The sequence below is a fragment of the Humulus lupulus genome, chromosome 9 (assembly GCF_963169125.1).
Source record: "Humulus lupulus chromosome 9, drHumLupu1.1, whole genome shotgun sequence".
Lineage (NCBI taxonomy): Eukaryota > Viridiplantae > Streptophyta > Magnoliopsida > Rosales > Cannabaceae > Humulus > Humulus lupulus.
In genome coordinates, this window is record NC_084801.1 from 55922515 (window position 1) to 55935071 (window position 12557).

The 12557-nt window shown below is 31.6% G+C and overlaps 2 long non-coding RNA genes and 1 pseudogene across 2 annotated transcripts; all 3 read left to right on the forward strand.

The window, feature by feature from the left end:
- Positions 1–5914: 5914 nt before the first annotated feature.
- LOC133801807 (uncharacterized) lies at positions 5915–6718 on the forward strand. The gene is made up of 3 exons (XR_009876989.1): positions 5915–6001; positions 6098–6159; positions 6635–6718. It is a non-coding gene; the product is annotated as an uncharacterized LOC133801807 (long non-coding RNA).
- A 3-nt stretch (positions 6719–6721) lies between these two features.
- Positions 6722–8434, forward strand: LOC133801808 (uncharacterized). Its single transcript, XR_009876990.1, has 4 exons — positions 6722–6781; positions 7685–7802; positions 8087–8170; positions 8324–8434. It is a non-coding gene; the product is annotated as an uncharacterized LOC133801808 (long non-coding RNA).
- A 3386-nt stretch (positions 8435–11820) lies between these two features.
- Positions 11821–11918, forward strand: LOC133803010 (small nucleolar RNA R71; annotated as a pseudogene).
- Positions 11919–12557: the final 639 nt, after the last annotated feature.

Consider the following 12557-nt stretch of genomic DNA (forward strand, 5'->3'; position numbering starts at 1 on the left):
TAAAAATTATTCATATTTTTAAGAGAATTAAATTCAAACTCAATCAGGATTTTTATCATTGAAAATGAAAAATATCACCAAATTTTTTTATTTATTTTTTTTTTTTTATCATTGAAAATGAAAATTAAAAAGGATTTAAAAAAAAAATTAATTTTGTTTTTTTTTAACAAGACAATAATATATAAACTTTTACAAAACAACACAAAAATTAATAAAGTTTTTTTTTTCAAACAAACATAAATTAAAACTAAAATTTACACAAAATATAAAAATTAAAAACAACGCAAAACAAAAACACAATAAATCATACTCTCCTTACTAATAATAACCATATAAACTCGATACCCTCAAACTTAATTTAAGCATTGTCCTCAATGTGTCAAAATATAAATATAAATTAAAATCGACAAGAGTTTAGAGTTTAGAATGGTCGTACCTCGATATGGTGCACCGCTAAGAGAGTAGAAGATACAACAAACAAAAATTAAATCACACATAAAACAAACAAAACAAATAAAACACAAGTTATCAAGATCAAATAGGAATCAAAGAGAATGGTAAACAGGGTCCTCAAGGAGGATCTCATCCACTTCATCGGTTTTCAATTCTAAAAATGGTTTTAATTTTTGTCCATTAACTTTAAATATATCACCATTTTTAGGATTTTCAATTTTAATAGCTCCATGTGGAAAAACAATACGAACAATGTAAGGACCGGACCACCTAGAGCGTAACTTTCCCGGGAATAAATGCAAACGAAAGTTGTATAAAAGGACTTTCTGACCTGGAGAAAAATCTTTTCTCAAAATATTTTTGTCATGGTAAAATTTCATGCGATCCTTATACTTTTTTGAATAGTCATATGCATCATTCCTAATTTCGTCTAGCTCATTTAGTTGAAGCTTTCGTTTCTCACCTGCCTTGTCTAAAGAAAAGTTTAACTGCTTAATTGCCCAAAAGGCTCTATGTTCTAACTCAACAGGTAAGTGGCACGCCTTCCCATACACAAGTCTGTAGGGTGACATGCCGATGGGTGTTTTGTACGCAGTACGATACGCCCATAATGCATCAGTGAGTCTTAAGGACCAATCTTTCCTAGTTGGATTCATAGTTTTTTCTAAAATGTGCTTAACTTCCCTATTAGACACTTCAACTTGACCACTAGTTTGTGGGTGATATGGTGTTGAGACTTTATGTGTAATGCCATATTGTTTCATCAAATGTTCAAATGGCTTATTACAAAAGTGTGTACCGTTATCACTAATGATAGCACGTGGTGAACCAAAATGGGAAAATACATTTTCTTTCAAAAATCGAAGCACAACTTTGTGGTCATTAGTGTGGCATACAATAGCTTCAACCCATTTAGACACATAATCAACTCCAACAAGAATATAAAGATTACCAAAAGAGTTAGGAAATGGTCCCATAAAATCAATGCCCCAAACATCAAATTTTTCAATAATAAGAATAGGATTTAAAGGCATCATGTTTCCTTTAGTTAAACTTCCTAGCTTTTGGCAACGTTCACAAGCTTTACAATAAACATACGTATCGTGAAAGATAGTAGGCCAATAAAAACCACATTGTAAAACTTTAGCAGCTGTTTTCTTACCACTAAAATGTCCTCCACATGCATGATCATGACAAAAAGATATGATTTTAGATTGGTCACAATTTGGAATGCATCTTATAATTATTTGATCAGGGCAGTATTTAAACAGGTATGGATCATCCCAAATAAAGTTTTTCACCTCAGAATAAAATTTAGATTTATCATGCTTAGACCAATGAGATGGTATTTCCTTAGTGACCAAATAATTAACAATATCAGCATACCAAGGCAATGAAGAAACATGCATCAATTGTTCATCAGGAAAAGTTTCAGTGATAGGAGTGGAATCATGTATAGTTTCAACAACTAGTCTAGATAAATGATCAGCAACAACATTTTCATATCCCTTTTTATCACGTATTTCTAAGTCGAATTCTTGTAAAAGCAAGTTCCAACGGATCAAACGAGACTTAGCATCTTTTTTTGACAAGAGATATTTTAATGCAGCATGATCAGAATAAACAATAATTTTAGACCCTAACAAATAAGATCTAAATTTCTCCAATGCAAAAACAACAGCAAGCAATTCTTTTTCGATGGTGGAATAATTTAATTGAGCATCATTTAAAGTTTTGCTAGCATAGTAAATTACATGAGGTATTTTTTCAAGTCTTTGTCCTAAGACAGCACCTATAGCATAATCAGAAGCATCACACATTATTTCAAAAGGTATTTTCCAATCAGGGGGTCGAATAATGGGTGCGGTAGTCAACAAATTTTTTAATTTTTCAAAGGCAACATGGCAATTATTATCAAATACAAAATCATTTTCTTTTCCAAGTAAATGGCATAAAGGCTGAGAAATTTTGCTAAAGTCTTTTATAAATCTTCTATAAAAACTGGCATGGCCTAAGAATGATCTAATTTCTTTCACAGTTTTAGGTGGGGGAAGTTTTGAAATAAGATCAACTTTAGCTTTATCAACTTCTATTCCCTCAGATGAGATTACATGACCTAAAGCAATTCCTTTTTTAACCATAAAATGACATTTTTCCCAGTTAATCACAAGGTTTTTCTCTTTACAACAAATTAAAACAAGTGAAAGATGGTGCAAACATTCATCAAAAGAGGAACCAAACACAGAAAAATCATCCATAAACACTTCAAGAAATCTTTCAACCATGTCAGAAAAAATTTAAATCATACACCTTTGAAAAGTCGCAGGTGCATTACATAATCCAAAAGCCATGTGACGATAGGCAAAAGTCCCAAAAGGGCATGTAAATGTAGTCTTTTCTTGATCTTCTGGGGCAATGGGGATTTGGTTATATCCCGAATACCCATCAAGAAAGCAATAATATGCATGGCCAGCTAATCGTTCAAGCATTTGATCAATAAAAGGTAATGGAAAATGGTCTTTTCTAGTAACATTATTCATCTTTCTATAGTCTATGCACACTCTCCACCCCGTTTGTACTCTAGTAGGGATTAATTCATTTTTCTCATTTTCAACAACTATGATCCCAAACTTCTTAGGCACAACCTGAACTGGACTAACCCATTGACTATCAGAAATAGGGTAAATGATACCCATGTCTAATAATTTTATGACCTCTTCTCTAACCACTTCTTTCATATTTTGATTTGACCTTCTTTGACATTCCTGAGAGGTTTTAACATTCTCTTCTAGATGGATTCTATGCATACATATGGATGGGCTAATTCCTTTAATGTCTCCAATGGTCCAACCTATGGCTTCTTTGTGTTTTCTAAGGGCATCTAACAATTTATCTTCTTGTTCTTTATCTAAGGCGGATGCTATGATAACAGGCAAGGTTTCAGACTCTCCTAGAAAAGCATATTTTAAATTTTCTGGCAAAGGTTTAAAGTCTAACTTTGGAGACTCAGAAATTGATTGAACATGATCTAAGGGTGAAAAAGGTTCAACTTTGGTTTCATTTAAGGGTATAGGCTCTAGCAAGGAATTCACATCATCATTAGAGTCATCAACATGCAAGTTCATACCAAAGTATTTTTCACAAAAGTCAAGCAATTCATTTCCACCATCTTCACAAATACTATCTATCATGTTAACTTCATGCCACTACAACAAATTTGACTAAATATTATAAATTTAAAAGCATTATTATTGATTAGCCAAATATAAAACATGGAGAAAGAGAAAAGTGGCGCCAATTAATTTTTTTGTTAAAACATCCTGCCTAGACTTTTTCCCCCACTCTTCACTCACATTTTAATTCTCTGAAAACATAAAACAAAAGAAAATGCTCTCCAAGCTGAAGTCGTGTGCCTCTGTGAGATTCGAGGAGTTTCCCAGCCACCTCCGTCCTCCATTAATGGAGCTAATTGCACGGTTGGATTCAGCTCTTCTTTAGGTTCAAAACCCTCTCTCAAGGATCAAACCCTTAGATTGTCAGAGTCGTCGTCGGTTCTTTGATGGTGTTGGGTTCTTGCGAGGCAGCGGGAGATAAGGTCTCTCTTTCTCTCTTTATTCTCTCAAGTGTTTGATTTTATATATTTTCTCTTGTGTTTTGTCACGAATATCCCTAAAATTCCTCACTCACTCACTCCCTCTCATCTTTATCTCTATCTCTATCTCTATCTCTCCCTCAATGTATCTCTCTCTTCATCTCACTGATACGTCTCGTCTCTCTCTCTCTATCTGTTACAATTCTCTAGTGGTTACGAAAATGGGAAGTGGGAAATGTTGGCAAAGCTTTCAGGGAAGATGGGCTCAACTTCGATTTGGATGGGGCTATTTTGTAGGTAATATGTTTTATTCAAGCTCTGTTCTGTAATTTTACTTAGGTCTCAACTTTAGTTAACGAATCTAAGGTATCTGGCACTTGATTTTGTTTCATGTTTCATGTTGCAAATTGAAATTGTTTAGCTCTCATGATGGATGCTTGGTGAATGGTGAAGAGATTTTTTCTTTTTCGCAACTCAATGAGTTGTGTGGGGCGATAGTCAATGGTTAGTTGTGTTTTATTTTTCAAGTGCCAGAGAACTTGGACTCTTGATCAGAATTAGACAAAAAGAGAACTATTAGTGATTTTAATGAAAGGCATGGTAAGTTATTATTTTTTTTAAGGAATCCTTTTCTTATTTTTAATCACATCTAGATAATTTTTATCTCAGTTTTTGTGTAAGAAAAACACTGAGAGACTGATGAGATTTGATTGAAAACTGTCAAGTAGATGAAAATTAATTTTCTACCTATTAACTACCATCTAGCTCAAAGATGTTGGCTTTGCATAGCATCAGAATGATTTGTTGCCACCGTAGTTGATTTTAAGACTAGTTTGGTTGTTTCCCAACTATTTTATGAGTTTCATTTGACTAAAATTTTTACTTTGGAATTCAGATTGCATATTTGTAGTATGTGCTAATGATTTTTGTTTTTCTGTGTTTCTGAGTGAAGCAAGAAAACTGTTTGATGAAAGTTCTAAGTTAGATGTTGTATTTTAGAGTTCTATAATTATGGGTTTTCTAAACATGGAGAAGTTGAAAAAGCTATTAGGTTGTTTGATTGGATGCCATCAAGAAATCCCATTTCTTAAATTACTTGATTGGAGGGTATTTTAGCTAGGATGCCATCAAGAAATCCACCACCTATTTGGTAAAGGTTCTAAATTGTATTTTGGATTAGTTTTCTCTATGATAATACAAACTTTTTAAATTTACTTGAAATTAGTAGTAGTAGTAGTAGTAGTAGTAGTAGTAGTAGTAGTAGTAGTAGTAGTAGTAGTAGTAGTAGTAGTAGTAAACTACTATAATTTTTCTTGCTAGCTAGTTACATCATAGAAAAGCGAATCCCAAATCATGTAAAACATATTAAAATTTGGGTCTAGTTTGATTTTTTGTTTCTTTATACATTTCAAGGCCACAAGATTATTTTATTGCAAGAAGTTCTATAAAATCAAAAAATTAAATACATTTCTTTCTAGTTTTGTGTTCCCTTCCCCACCTGCAACTTTCTCATTTTGACAAATTGGTTTTTTCTACTTTGTTTGGTGAGTTGTATCTCTGTTTGTATTCATTATTCTAGTGACAAACCTCACTGAGTTGTATTATATGACCTATCAGTTCTTAAGTATAACAAATACTTTTGTATATATGTATGTACAATATGTAATGCAAGCTTGTGCCATTTTCCATGCAAACTATACAATATGTTTGGATCATATAAATAAACTAAGTATTGGGTTTTACTGTGCAAGTAACATCGTGTCTTATGAGTATACCATTTTCCTTTATTCTTCTTTTTTCGCGTATTTTCTTTGTTATAGTTCATGCTTATTTAACAAAATTGATAACTATTGTAAAATGACATTATTTTGTCTTGAAATGGTGTGGCTAAAGGATTCTTGATGCAAACAATTTCACTGGAGGGTTCCTTCTGACTCTCACTAATCTCGCTGAACGGTAAGAGTCAATGTGTACTATAATTCTATATCTGAAATGATCAAGATATCTTGGTTGAATAATCATTAGTATTATGTCACTTTAATCTCATTGCAGAAGGATTAGTAGCGACAACTTCACAAGAAAGATACCTGAGTTTGGCAATTGGTGATACCTATGTAAAGCTTTTCCACTTGCAATGTTTTATGTTATCATTTTTAATTGTCTTCTCCATTTTCTGTTTACACTTTGCAGCATTGTTAATTTTATCTTGATTTTTAGACTATCTTTTCTTAGATTCTCTTTTCTCTAACTTATTTATGTCTAATATTTTTTTTTCATTAATCTACCTTGGGTGAGGTTAGTGATGATTGGAAGTCATTACTATGAAGCAAACTTGTTTCTGAGACTTAAGACTTATGTGATGTTATACATTTGCAGTACCCTTCCTTTAAACAACTTTTTGTCTTTCTCATTTAGATTATAAATAATAGAAATTGTTCTGTATTGCTGCTTGTTGGACTTAGAAGTTATTTGTCAATTTCAACTTTCAAGACCTGCACTCTTTAAAAATTACATATTCTTTTCCATTTTTGTGAAGGTAGAAAATTATTGTTTGGACAACTTACATTAATTTTGTTTCTGTGCTGCCAGCTTGGAGTATTTGAAATGTCACAATTAGGAATGCAAGCAGTTTTAAATCCCAGTGAGATGTTTTTAAGTGAGGAGTATTCAGGCTCTTATTACTAGGCACAAAAAAACCTTGAAAACAACACCTCAGGCGCACTACATATTCCCCAGGTATGGAGCTCATCCCTTTCTCATATATGTTCATATCTCATGCCAGATTTGGAGGTTTTGGGTGTTGTTTATATATGTGAAATGAGATTCTTCAAGTAAGAGTTTGGATAGTTACTCATCATTTAATATTAAGTTTTTTGTTTAGAATTCCAAAAATTGGCTTTGGCCTCTTTCTCATGTAATACAATCATTGCTCAAGGAAGTTATATCAATAGTTTCATAGAGAGAAAATTAGAATCAACAACAGTATATTACCTGTTTATATTACAGTCATATTTTTTCTCTTCAAAAACAGAAAATTGACGTTCTTTTGCAAAATTTTCAAACCAAATATTAATATATAGCTTAGCCTCTTAAGCTATATATTTTTAGGCATTTCCACCATGCATAACAGCCTAGTTGACAATACATAACTCAAGTTATTCCCACTTGGAAGATGTTGAATATTTCAGTGCCATTAATCACACCAGAAGGTTCTATACGATTACAATTTTTCATAGCCAAAAAAGCTTAACCATGGAATAATAATATGGGTTGACTTTTCACATCTTAAACTGAAACAAGCGGTCCTTTTGATCAATATTATTTTAGCTTTGGTATGCTCTAGTAAACTTCATCTGAAATAAGTGTTTGTTTGATGAGAAAATGAGATTTTGTCATTGTTATCTAACGGATATGTTGCTAGATTCTGAAGCATGTATTAATCTTGTCACAGTAACCCATTAACCTTTTTGTTGTATGAGATATTAGCTAGCTTCTTAATTTTTTATTGTATACATTATATATATATAATACTTGGGTTATAATCGGGTTTATGATTTTTTTTTCCTAATTCAAATTCTGTTTTTACTTGGTGTATATTATGAGTTGTGTATAATTTTGATTGTATATTGATGGCAAAAGGACTAGCTAGTGATGGGTGGCATTCTCAGCTGTAGTAGTGGACAAAATGTGCCATCCATTGGAAAGTCCAAGAAATCCTCAATGCCTTCTGGATAGGTCAAAAATTTGAATGTTGGAGGTAAGAAAGCTAAAACGACTCGGAGTTGTATTGAAAATGCTTCTATTACTTGTATAAATAAATTAATGGTTGAATGGAGAGCTCCATGTGAGTGTTTATTTGTTGGATAATGGTGCTCTCAAATGTTAAGCTGTCAATTCTTATCTAATTTAACATTTGTTACAGCTTCAACCAGGCATTTTAGTATTACAGATGCTCATTTTATTGTTTTATATTTAATGCTCAGAGTTTTTTCTTCCATTTATAATGCACTCATTTGTTTTTCTTTTTCATTTCTGTTGTAGACTTGTTTTTGCTCCCATAACTGATTTTGCTTCAAATCATGGCCTAATCCCAACAATTCTCTATGGGTGAGCAATTTTGACAGAGTAAGAATCTTGCAACTCTGACCAAGCTTTGATTTGTTAACCAACCTCACTATGTTACAATTTGAATTTGTACTTTTATTTATAAGTAATAGATGTGCTGGGTCTTGGAAATTATGCCACTGATGATGATGATGATGAAATTCATATCTCTAGCTTGCCAAATTCCAGGAATAAAAAGCTTCAGCATTCAAATTTTGAAAAATCTTCAGAAGACAAGCATGATGTTGGTGCAAATGGCAGTTCGGTAGCCCTTGTTGCAGAAAGGTGCACACAAGATGCAACTCGTCATGCTCCCCATCACCTGGCAAGTCTAGAAGTAGAAGAAGGTATTTTTGTGCGAGTTTCATTATACTTTACTTTTTCTGTAAAGTAGTTTTAAAAACAAAATTTGATAGTGATAAGAAGGTTGTGACTTAATCTCCTTATAAGGAGGTTTGTGAGTATTAGTAGACTCTGTCTTTTGTTAGCTTCAAAATGATTTAGAGTGATAACTCGAGCACTTTAGCTTTACTTATTTATTTATTTATTTTATATAATTGATTATATATGTGCATATAGACTGTATCTTTCTCTCTTCTTACTATCTATCTCTAACTCAATTGTTAATACTTATTGATTTCGTGCATTGATTGCAGTCATGTTGCACCATGTTTAATGGTATACTTAAACTTAATTGAGTTGGCACATGTAAATTAAACCCTTTAGAATCTAAATAAATAAACATTACTATATATAATGTAAATGTTATAAAACTAATACTAATAAAAAATGAGATTTATTTTGTATAAAAGTGTTTAAAAAAATGAGATTTCTTTTTACTGGTGTATTTTGGTGTCATAGTGGCTGAAAGTATTGTGCTTGGGTTAATGAAAAAATATGACAGTGGTTGAATTAGTATTTTGACTTGATACTGGATTGAACATTGGTATTTTTATTATCTTCCTATGGCAGAATTAGTGCCTTGATTATCTTGTTTAGATTAGTCTTTTTGGTACTGTAAAATAAGAAAATTTGAATTTCCTTTTTTGTTTTCAAGTGTCTTTAGTTTTGCATTTTCTTGTAATTTTCATGTCTCTGTGAAGCAAGTACCCCATCCTTCTCCCTCTCTATGTAGTTTTCAGTAGAGGGATTTCTCAACTTTTTTTTGTGTCCAGGCTGACTCTATTTTCTCATTCTCATAATTCATTAGAGTAAAACTAACCCTCCAAAAAGTTGAAGTATTAATTATTTAAATTTTGTTGTAGTTAAGCAAATGGACTCACAACAAAGACAAGTGCACAAAGGATGATGAATTGAAGAATGGAGCAAGTTTCATGCATGGTTTACTTTTGTGTATCTTGTAATGTTTCAGTTTTTCATTTTTGAAGTAAAAAATGTTCAAGATTATAAAACTTTATTATGTTATGCTTTAAAACTTAAGTTAGAACTAAGATCTCATGAAGTAGACACATTCATGGTTTGAATTAGTTATTCTTTAATGTAATACTTATGGTTTATCAATCTATTGAGAATTATATTTTATGATTAATTTTGATTTTTTTTTATCAAAATATAATAATGAAAATCTTTTAATTAAAAAAAACCTTACAAGTATACTTATTAAAATAAAATTTAAAATATATTATCCACGCTAAAGTAACAAAATTTTATTACTAGACTTTTAATATGTTATGATTTAGAAACATATTATAAGCGTAACAAATCGTTATGATTTATATAATATAACAAACTAAAAACGCTATCAAAATAATCAAATGTAACAGTTGAAAAGTGTTATGCAAAAAGTATAAGATTAAATGTCAAATTTATAACCAAATACTCTAACTAAATGTTATTATTTGAATATTATAGCAACTCAAAATGTGTTATTGAATAGTTTAAGATAACATCGAACATAACATTCAAATACTGTTATAGAAAAGACATGACTTTTAATAATAGGGGCTATGTTAGCGTTTTCAGAAGTGTTATCAATACTCCCGGTTAGCAGTTTTTAAGTGTTATGAATACTGTTTTTTCTTGTAGTACTTCCTCACACTCAATAGATTTAACAACATTAAATACATTCAATTCAACAGTCATATTTCCAAAAGATAATTTCAAAACACCATTACGACAATTTATGATTGCATTAGATGTAGCTAAGAATGGTCTACCTAAAATGATAGGAATTTGAGCATGCATGTTTTCTACAGGTTGAGTATCAAGAACAATGAAGTCAACAGGAAAATAAAATTTATCAACTTTTATCAAAACATCCTCTATAATGCCTCTAGGAATTTTCACAGAACGATCGGCTAATTGAAGAGTTATAGAGGTAGGTTTTAGCTTACCAAGACCAAGTTGCTTATAAATAGAATAAGGCAATAAATTCACACTAGCACCCAAATCAAGTAAAGCCTTGTTAATAAAATGATCACCAGTAATGCATGAAATTGTGGGACACCCAGGATCTTTATATTTAACAAGACTCTTATATTGAATAATGGAACTAGCTTGTTCAGTTAAAAACGCCTTTTTAGGAACATTAGTGTTTCTTTTAACAGTACAAAGATCCTTTAAAAATTTAGAGTAGGAAAGAATTTGTTTAATGGCATCTAAGAAAGGGATATTGATACTAACTTGTTTAAAAACTTCTAAGATGTCATTATATTGGCCGCCTTTTTTAATTGGATGTAGTCTTTGTGGGAATAGGGCTTTTGGAATGAAAGGATGGATTGGAGTTTCCTTGTTTAAAGAGTCATTGGCATTATAACTAGAAGGCTGACTCTTTTCTTTTTCTTTTTCTTTTTCAACCTCGGGTATGTAATCGGGTTTGACAATGTTCTTTCCGGACCTAAGAGTTGAAATTGATTTGACTTCTCCATTATGACTAGACTTTCTTATTCATATTGACCTTTTGGATTAGGGATAGGTTGACTACGGAATGTTCTTTTTTCTCTATCAGCTAAAGCGGTGGCGAGTTGTCCTACTTGTGTCTCGAGTTTGGTAATTGATTGAGATTGATTTTGTAGGATTTGTTGAGTGGATTGCATAAATTGTTGTAAAGTATCTTCTAAGGAAGGTTTTCTTTGTTGAGGATATGGTTGATTTTGTGGGGCATGAGCTTGGTTTTGTGTGTTGTATTGGTGCCCTTGATTCAGTTGGGGTTGGTTTTTTCTCCATGAAAAGTTTGGATGGTTTCTCCAATTTGGATTGTAGGTGGATGAAAATGGGCTATCATTTGGTTTCCCATAATCATGAAGTGCATTGGCCTCCTCAGAAAAGGCTTCTTGTAGGAAGGACATGATTGGGCATTATGGCAAGGACTAGAACATATAGAATAAACATCTTTTCTTGGTTGTATTGGAGAATTTATAGTTTGGCTTATGGCTAAAGCTTCTACTTTTCTCGCTAATTTGTCTAAGGATGTTCTTAAGTCTAATTCTTTTTTTACTTCATACCTTCCTCCTCTTTTTGGTGAATTAGTTGACCTAGACCTAGGATCAAAATAATTCTATTGTTGTGAATTGACAGATAAATCTTCAAGGGCGTCCCACGCCTCTTGTCCTTGAAATTTTAAAAAATTTCCAGTATGTATAGATTGAATCATTTGACGATTAGATGGAGTCAAACCATCATAAAAATATTTTACAAGTCTCCATTTTTCAAAACCATGATGAGGACATTTTAATAATAAATATTTCCCAACATTCATAAAACTCTTCATTATCTTTTGAAAAAACTCGGAGATTTCTCTCCTTAGACTATCAGTTTTAGACATAGGAAAAAATTTCAGTAAGAATTTATTATAAAGTTGATCCCATGTAGTTATAGAACCTGTTGGAAGGGAATTTAACCAAGCTTTTGATTTGTCTTTTAATGAAAAAGGGAATAATCTTAGTTTGACCGACTCATCAGAAAAATTTTGAAATTTAAATGTTGAGCAAATTTCTAAGAAATCTTTTACATGCATGTAAGGATCTTCTCTATCTAACTCATAAAAAGATGGCAACAATTGAATGATTGCTGGTTTAAGCTCAAAATGAGTAGCAGAAGTTGTAGGAAAAATAATGCATGAAGGAGCATTAGATGAAATAGGTGCAAAATATTCAAGCAAAGTTTTTTCTGGCACAACATTTTCATCAACAGGATTAGCAATAGGTTCCATGATGCTCAAATTTTTACTAACACTTTCAATTTCAAACAAAGATAAACGTCTTTTTACTAATCAATTTTTAGAGTTACGTTCTCAATGATGCATACAATTTTAACAAACAAAACAACAAAGATAATCTCAAACAAACAACTTTCTGATGTGGAAAATCAGTTCAAACCGCAACCACAGAGCATACTTATAATTTTTAGAGATTTCATAACAATATAATTCTTATGGTTTACTTGTCCC